The sequence below is a fragment of the Heterocephalus glaber genome, unplaced genomic scaffold (genome assembly GCF_053883595.1).
Source record: "Heterocephalus glaber isolate CG9 unplaced genomic scaffold, H.glaber_assembly_v1.0 deba00001538, whole genome shotgun sequence".
Taxonomy (NCBI): domain Eukaryota; kingdom Metazoa; phylum Chordata; class Mammalia; order Rodentia; family Bathyergidae; genus Heterocephalus; species Heterocephalus glaber.
In genome coordinates, this window is record NW_028258333.1 from 38,938,100 (window position 1) to 38,947,948 (window position 9,849).

At 39.1% G+C, this 9,849-nt stretch overlaps 1 pseudogene; it reads left to right on the top strand.

The window, feature by feature from the left end:
- The first annotated feature begins 205 nt into the window (after positions 1–205).
- On the top strand, positions 206–4,050 carry LOC147824578 (pinin pseudogene; annotated as a pseudogene).
- Positions 4,051–9,849: the final 5,799 nt, after the last annotated feature.

Here is a 9,849-nt window from a genome sequence, read left to right on the forward strand (position 1 = left end):
ATTTAGATTTTCCAATGGCCATTTTGAAAAGGATGATCCCCACTGTTAATAGAGTTGTAATGCAAGTAGATAAAATTTTAATCTACATGCCTGCAAACTCAAACAAGAAATGGGCATTTATGTAAACATTTCTATAAAGTTAACTTTTAAAGGTATATGAATTATGCATTTTAAGATCTAAAGAAAAACTCAGTAAAATGGTTGCCCATAAATGTTTCATTAATGTTTATTACTTTAGCTAAATATTTTTTTTGGCCAAATGATCCTAAAATTTTTCCCTTTTTTCTATAATTTGTATATTCTATTAGTATATTGGGATTATGAATAGGTATGCCATGTCTTATAGTGAAGGACAATCTTAAATCATAAAGTTGTAAAAATGAGAGCATGTAAGCTCCTTTATAAAGATGCTCAAATTCCGTTTATAATATTGTCTTTACTATGCTCTTTTTAGGATACACTAGTGAGCAGAGTAGTAAAAAAGCTCATAGACTTTGGAAAATTTCATCTGTCACTTTTTGCAATCCTTGACTCTAATAACTTCAGTTTTCCACATCAGTTGCTACAGTTTCTTTCAGGACATAATTATATCCAAGCTACTTCACATCCATTTTCTGCACTCAGTTTAGGGGAAGAGTTTTTACCAAAATGACATTTAAAACAACAGAGATATCAATTTTTTTGGGAAAGACATTACAAAACTGCTTGGTGAAGGAATAAAAATCTTTTTGCCTTTAATTTAGTCCATATGCATTGATGAAAGACAAAAGAATTTCACATCGTAAAGGAAAATAAATGTAATTCTAGAAATAATCTGTCCCCTCCCCCAGGATGGTTCATTGCTGTTATTAGAATATATTTGATCTTTGGTGTTTTTCCAAAGTCTGAGCCAAAGTGAATATTGTGAAAGACCAGCCTATTAAATGAGTAGATGGCTCCCTGCAAGCCTTCAGTGTAGTGCAGTAAATGCTTGTTGGTGATGTCTGTTTGCACATGAAGCATAAGGATGAGAGAGATACAATCAGTGTTTTAATTCTGAAGGAAAAAGCACGTGAGAACATAAGCAATCATAGAAAAATTCAGAGTTTAATGCTAGGTTGAATAGCAGATACTATTTATTATATAGTTGGACACACTGCACTAGTTACTGTAGATATAAGGGAGAATAAGAAGATGCTGTTTTTGCTTTCAAGGAGCTTGAAGTCTAGTGATAGAGGAGAGGAGATGAGGGTGGGGATATATATATAAAGTGCAGAAGCCAATACATACATAATTGCAAACCATGCTATAAATTAATGGTCAGGTTACCATGTTATACAGAGTGACTTAGCCTGTGGGATGTTTAAGCTGATATGAAGGATGATGCACCTTCCAAACAAGGCTTTCTATTGACTGAACATGAGGGGAAGCCAGTGGGCAAGGGACACAGGTCAAACAGGTCGGTGTCTTGATCATTGACATGCCTATCACTTCTGGAGTATATTTATTTTCATTTGTTCTGGGAAACTTTTCCATTTGAAATAAAATGCCTTGAGCCAGGTTTGGTGGTACATGGTTATAGTCTCAGTACTTGGGAGGCTGAGGCAGGAGGATCATTGTGAGTTCGAGGCTAGCCTAGGCTACATAGTGAGTTAAAGGTCAGCCTGAACTGCATAGTGAGAACTTGTCTCAGAAAAGAAAAAAGCAAAACAACAACAACAAATAAATAAAATGCCTTGAGAAATAGTAAAGAATTAAAAGTATTATTTATTAATAATCTCTAGATCCAATTTGAGAATTTATTACAGAATTAAAATGGTTGAGGGAACGTATCATCTTCTGAAAATATTAAAAATATACTATCATAAATAGGAATAAATTCTAATGAGGGCTTTAATTTTTAAATGGGGTATATTATTTTATATTATTTTATATTTTTTTCTATTGGATAAGTTAATATTTTTTAATAGCTAATAAAATTTTGGGCAGGTTTACACACAAAACAAACAATAAAAAGACAAGCAGTCAAACAAAGGGAGTTAAAACCTTTGGAAATTACACAAGTGATTTATTATGTTAGATATATTTGAACTATTAAGTAAAAACACAGTGCAGTTGGAGTACCTCATTAATCATTGTTACACAAGTACCAAAATAAAGGGGAAAATAAATAAAAAGTAGCAGCAATTTTGGAAGCCTGCTGCAGGAGGAAGATGGTGGTCGTGGTGAGAACTTTGCAGAAGCAGCTAGAAAAGGCCAAAGAGAGCCTAAAACACATGGATGAGAATATTTGCAAGCTCACCCAGCAAGATCAGAATGATGTGAGGCACATCCAAGCCAGACTGCTGGTCCTTTCTGGTCCTGGTGGAGGTAGAGGACATGGTAGTTTACTCCTGAGGCATGGATTCTCAGATAGTGGAGGAGGATCCCCAGCCAAATAGAAAGACCTTGAAGGGGCAGTCAGTAGGCTGGGTGGAAAGCACCAGATGAGAAGAGAAATCATGCCAAGAAAGTGACCAAGAGGAAGATGACATTAAAAAGCTAGTGTTGCAGTCTTCACTTGTAGGTACCTCCAAAGAGTGCACTCGTAAAGACCTTATCCAGGATCAAAATATGTATAAAAAGGGAAAGCAAAGGAACCAGTGAATATTTGGCTTGTTGATGGGTACTCTTCAAAAGAATCCACTGTTGCTACTGAAAGGCAAAAGAGGTGCCAGGAAATTGAACAAAAACTTGAAGTTCAGTCAGAAGAAGAGAGAAAGCAGGTTGAAAATGAGAGGGGAGAATTATTTGAAGAGGTGGGCTAAAAAGATGGAATTGCTGCTTTTGGAGCAGAAGGTTGAGCTTGCACAGCTACAAGAAGAGTGGAATGAGCATAATGCCAAGACAATTAAATGTATAAGAACTAAGACAAAACTCCACTTGTTCTGTCTTCCTGGAAGAATGTGTCCAGCTACCCCAAAACTAATAGAAGAGCCACAGAGAAAAAGGAATGCTTGGGGCTGGGGATTTAGCTCAGTGGTTCTGCCACTTGCCTCACAAGCGCAAGGACAAGGACCTGAGTTTGATCCCTGGTACCGAAACAAGGAATGCTTTATTTGAAGGTAGATGCATCAAATTTGCAGAACAAATAAATAAAATGGAGGCAAGGCATAGAAGACAATCAGTGAAGGAAAAGGAAAAAGAGCATCAGGTGGTGCGTAATGAAGATCAGAAAGCAGAACAAGAAGAGGGTAAGGTGGCCCAGGGAAAGGAAGAGTTGGAGGAGACAGGTAATCAGCTCAATGATGTAGAAATAGAGGAAGCAGGAGAGTAAGAGGAAAAGGAAGTAGGTGTAGTTTATAGTGATGGAAAGTTACAGGAAGAGGAGGAACAAAACTAAGAAATGGAGGTTAAGATGGAGGAGGAAACTGAAGTAAGAGAGAGTGAGAAGCAGCAAGATAATCAGGCTGAAGAAATTCTGGATGTGCTAGAGATGGTTGAGAATGTAAAAATGCAATTGCTAAGTAGGAGGCAATGGAAACTAATCAAGTTGAAAGTATGGAGCCTTCAGAAAATGAAACTAGCAAAGAATTGGAGCCAGAGATGGAATTTGAAGTTGACCCAGATAAAGAATGTAAATCTGTTTCTCCTGGAAAAGAGAATGTTAGTGCTCTAGAAATGGAAAAGGATTCTGAGGAAAGAAAGGAAAAGCTCAATTTGAGCCTGTGGTTCAGCCTCAGCCCCTGTCTCAACCCTAACCCCAAGCCCAGCCTCAGCCCCAGCCCCAAACCCAGCCCCAACCCCAGCCCCAACCCCATCCCCAGCTGCAGTCCTAGCCAGTACTCCAGCCCCAGCCTATCTCTCCCTGAGACTTTGCCATTAGTTGTTTTACAGCCATCATCTCAGGTTATTCAGGATCAAGGAAATTTAATACCAGAGCAGAAGGAGTTTCCTGTACAATCTGTGAAACTCACTGAGGTGCCAGCAGAGCCAGTCTTGACCATACTTTCAGAAAGTAAAAGCAAAACCAAAACAAGGAGCAGTAGTAGAGATTGTGCTAGAAATAAAACAAGCAAGAGTAGAAGTTGAAGCAGTAGCAACAGTAGTTCTAGTAGCAGTCAACTAGTGGCAGGAGTGGCAGTAGTAGTAGTTGAAGAAGTTCCAGCAGTAGCTCCAGTACAAGTGGTAGTAGCAGCAGAGATAGTAGCAGCAGCACTAGTGATAGTGAGAGTAGAAGTTGGAGTAGAGACTGGGGACATAATAGAGATAGCACAGAAGGAGTGTGGACCAGTGGATCGGAAGTGAAGGGATACTTCAGGACTAGAAAGAAGCCACAAATCTCCAAAAGGTGGTAATAGTAGAGATGCAAAAGGATCAAAGGATAAGAATTCCCAGTCCAACAGGAAGATGTCTATATCAGAGAGTAGTTGATCAGGCAAAAGATCTTCAAGAAATGAAAGAGAGGTGCAGAAGATGCTGAATCACCCTGCTGCAGACAGGCAGCCACCTGGTTCCACACTACAAAGATGCAGAGGACACCAGACCACCAGAACAAGGTACTGAGTCCTGCTGCTCCTGGCCCAGAGGTAGGTGCTTCTGAGCAGCCGTCCCACTGCTCCTGGTCCAGGGGAAGGGGCTTCCCAATCACCTTCCCTCTCACTGCTCCCAGCCTAGAGGAAAGGGCTTTTGGGCCACCTTCTGTAACTCTGCTCCTGGCCCAGAGGAAGGGGCTTCCAGGCCACCATCCCTCCCACTGCTCCCAGCCCAGAGGGAGGGGCTTCTGAGTCGTCATTCCACTGCTTCTGGTCAAGAGGAAGGGGCTTCCTGGTCACCATACCTCCCGCTGCTCCCAGCCCACAGGAAAGGGCTTTTGGGCCACCATCCCTACCGCTGCTCTGGGCACCTGTCCTACCTCTCCCAGCTCAGAGGAGGTAATCTGTGCAGATGCTAACAGCCCCCCATCCCAGTCGAAATGAGAAAACACATAAATAAGTCTCAAAACCAGACTTCCAGATCACCTACAGCAACCTCAAAGGGAAATGAGATGGAACACTCTGATACTCAACCACCTGGACCCACTGAACTGGCAACAAAAGAGGATCTGGAAAAAATGAAATCAGAAATAATTTCTCAGGTAACAGGAGAAATTGTGCCCCTAGTGCAAGACATGATGGAATCCCAACATAAGAAACAAATGGAATCCATAACAGATGCAAATAGATTTCCAGGACATGAAAAACTCCATTGAAAGTCTACACAGCAGAATGAGCCAATGTGAGGACAGAATTTCAGATAGAGAAGAGAAGATTGCAATTAGTGACCAGGAAAAGAAAAATTGCTTCAAAATTATAAGAGAACATGAGAAATCAATCCAGCAGCTGCTAGATGATGCAAAAAAGAATACCATAAGACTGATTGGGCTCCATGAAGAAATAGGAGAGAGTGCAGATGACATAAAAAATCTCTTCCCAGAAATAATGGCAGAAAACTTCCCAAGCATGGGAAAAGAGCTTGACATACAGATAAGTGAGGCATATAGGACTCCAAATAACCTTGATCAAAAAAAATCTACACATAGGCATAGAATTGTTAAGATTCCAGAAACACAACAGAAGAACAAAGTTCTCCAAGCAGTCAGAGAAAAGAAACAAATCACATACAAAGGAAAGCCCATCAGAATCACAGCAGACTTCTCAACACAAACCATCAAGGCAAGAAGAGCTTGGAGTGACATATTCCAAGCCCTAAAAGAAAACAGCCTCCAAACCAGATTGAGGTACCCTACAAAACTATCTTTCGAAATTGATGGAGAAATAAGATACTTTCATGACAAAGAGCACCTTAGGAACTTTGTGAATACCAAACCAGCACTCCAAAGAATTTTAGACAATATCCTAGGAACAGACATTGAGGATCACAACCCCAGGAAGCAAAGCAGAATGAACCTATCTGGCATGACAAGAAATTAAATGTAAAGGGGGAGAACCCAACAAAAAGAAAAAGTCATGGCAATGACAAGTCAATACATTTCAGTTATAAGCATCAATGTTAATGGTCTCAATTCACCAAGCAAAAGAAATAGACTGGCAGAATGGGTCAAGAAGCAAAATCCAACAATATGCTGCATACAAGAAACACACTTAATTCAAAAGGAAACTCATAGACTGAAAGTTAAAGGGTGGAAAACAATACTCCATGCAACAGGAACCCGAAGAAAAGCAGTAGTAGCTATCCTCTTGGCAGATCAAGTAGATTTCAAACCAACAATGATTAAGAGAGATGAAGAAGGACACTACATCCTTGTAAAGGGAAGAATCCAAGAGAAAGAGATGACAATCATAAATATCTATGCACCAAACACTAGTGCACCCAACTATATAAAACAAATACTAAAGGACATGAAAAGTCATATATGCACTAATACAATTGTAGTGGGGGACCTCAACACCCCACTGTCACAAATAGATAGATCAACTAGACTAAAAATAGGTAATGAAATACTAGAACTCAATCGAACTCTTGAACAAATGAACTTAACAGATGTTTACAGAGTCTTCCACCCCACAAAATCAGAATACACATTCTTCTCAGCTGCACATGGGCCATTCTCCAAAATAGACCACATACTCACACATAGAACATGTTTAAGTATATGCAAAGGAATTGAAGTTATCCCCTGTACATTATCAGACCATAGTGCAATGAAATTGGAGATCCATAGCAAAAGAAACTCAAAAAATTTCATAAACATGTGGAAATTGAACAACACACTTCTGAATAACCAATGGGTCACAGAGGAAATTAAAGAAGAAATCAGACAGTTCCTTCAATTAAATGACAATGACAATACAACATATCAGAATCTATGGGACACAATGAAAGCAGTCTTATGAGGGAAATTCATAGCAGTGAATATGCATATTAGGAAAACAGAACGAACCCAATTAAACAACCTGATGCTGAACCTCAAACTTCTAGAAAAAGAAGAGCAGGACAACCCCAAAGCTCATACAAGGGAGGAAATTATAAAGATCAGAGGAGAAATCAATGCAATGGAGACTAAGAGAATGATACAAAAAATCAATGAAGCCAAGAGTTTGTTCTTCAAAAGAATCAACAAAATTGACAACCCCTTAGCCAACCTTATCAGAAAAAGGAAAGAAAAGGCCCAAATCCATGCAATTAAGAATGGAAAGGGTGAAATTACAACAGACTCAGCAGAAATCCAGATGATCATCAATACCCGCTTCCAGAACCTATACACCAATAAGATGGAAAATGCAGAAGAAATGGACAGATTCCTAGATACATATGAATTACCAAAGTTGAATGAAGAAGAACTAAAAATTCTGAACAACCCAATATCAACCAATGAAATTGAAAATGTAATTAAAAACTTATCAACTAAGAAAAGCCCAGGCCCTGATGGCTTCACTGCTGAATTCTACAAGACATTTAGAGAGGAACTTCTGCCAGTACTGTTTAAACTCTTCAATGAAATTGAAAGGGAAGCAATACTCCCAAATTCCTTCCTGGAAGCAAGCATCACCTTGATCCCCAAAGCAGAGAAAGACCCAACTGAAAAAGAGAACTATACGCCAATTTCACTAATGAACATAGATGCAAAAATCCTTAATAAGATACTGGCAGACAGAATGCAGAAGATCATCAAGAAGATCATACACCCTGATCAAATGGGATTCATCCCAGGGATGCAGGGATGGTTCAACAGGCACAAATCAATCAATGTAATACACTATATCAGTAGACCCAAGGACAAAAACCATATGATTCTCTCCATAGACGCAGAAAAAGCATTTGACAAAATTGAGCATGCATTTATGATAAAAACCCTACAAAAAATTGGAATAGAGGGTCTCTACCTCAAACTGATAGAAGCCATCTATGAAAAACCAACAGCCAATATCATATTAAATGGTCAAAACCTGAAATCCTTCACACTAAAATCAGGAACAAGACAAGGATGTCCACTGTCACCACTCTTGTTCAATATAGTTCTGGAAACATTAGCTACAGCAATTAGACAAGAGAAAGAAAAGGAATAAAGATAGGAAATGAAGAAGTCAAATTGTCATTATTTGCAGATGACATGATACTATGTATAGAAGACCTCAAGTACTCCACCAAAAGACTTCTAGACTTAATAACCAAATTCAGTCAAGTAGCTGGTTACAAGGTCAACACACAAAAATCAATAGCTTTCCTCTACACCAATGACAGACTCACTGAGAGAGAAATAGGGCAAATAGTTCCTTTCACAATAGCATCCAAAAAACTGAAATACCTAGGCATTGTCCTAACGAAAGAAATCAAAGACCTCTTCTCTGAAAACTATGGCACTCTGAAAAGAGAGATTGAAGATGATATCAGAAAATGGACAGACATCCCCTGCTCCTGGGTAGGAAGGATTAATAGAGTGAAAATGGCCATACTTCCAAAACTGCTATATAGATTTAATGCAATTCCAATTGAGATCCCAGCAGCATACTTCATGGACCCTGAGAAAACAATCTAAAAATTCATTTGTAACAAGAAGAGACCCAGAATAGCAAAAGCAATTCTAGGTAACAGAGACATGGCAGCGGGTATCACAATCCCCAACCTGCAACTCTACTACAAAGCTACTGTGATAAACCAGCATGGTACTGGCAAAGAAATAGACTTGAGGACCAGTGGAACAGATTAGAAGATGCCAAAACAACTCCAGACATACTCAGCCATCTCATCTTTGATAAAGGAGCCAAACACCCTCACTGGAGGAAAGATAGCCTCTTTAATAAATGGTGCTGGAAAAATTGGGCTTCAACTTGCCAAAGATTAAAACTAGACCTATATCTCTCACCATGCACTAAACTGAAATCAAAATGGATTAACAATACAAATATTAAAATAGAAACTCTGAACCAGTTGGAACAAAGGTTAGGTAGAACCCTTGAATACATCGGTATAGGAAAAGATTTTATGAACAAAACCCCAGTTTTCCATGAACTACCACAAACCATCAAGAAATGGGATCTCTTCTTATTAAAAGGCTTCTGCACAGCAAGAGAAACCACCATCAGTGTGAAGAGACAACCCACATTGTGGGAAAACGTCTTCACCTGCTCTTTCTCAGATGAAGGTCTACTATCTCGAATCTATAAAGAACTTAAAAAGATCAGACCTCCCAAATTTAAAGACCCAATCCCAAAATGGGCATCTGAAATGAGTAGACATTTCTCAGACAAAGAAGTAGAAACAGCAAATAAATACATGAAAAAATGTTCAACATCACTGGTCATTAGAGAGATGCAAATGAAAACAATGCTGAGATCCCACTTCACTCCAGAAAGAATTGCTGCTATCATGAAATCAACCAATAACAAATGCTGGTGGGGCTGTGGGGAAAGAGGAACCCTGCTCCACTGCTGGTGGGAGTGTAGACTGGTGCAACCACTGTGGAAATCAGTATGGAGATACCTCAAAGAACTAGGACTGGAAGTCCCATTTTATCCCACTATTCCAGTGCTGGGGATCTTCCCCAAAGAATTAAAAGAATCATACCACAGTGATATATGTGTGCCCATGTTCATAGCAGGGCAGTTTGTAATAGTTATAACTTGGAAACAGCCCAAATGCCCATCAACTGGAGACTGGATAAATAAAATGTGTTTTTTTTTTTAATAAAATGGAGTACAACTCAGCCATAAAAAATGAGAAATTAGAGATATTTAGAGGTAAGTGGATGCACATTGAGGCAATACTCTTAAGTGAAATAAAGAGGACACACATGTATAAATACCAAATAGTTTCTCTGGTGTGAGAAACTGAAAGTGTAAATAAGGACTAAATGTATAGTAGGTAATGTGAAATAGGAAGAATAGGGGC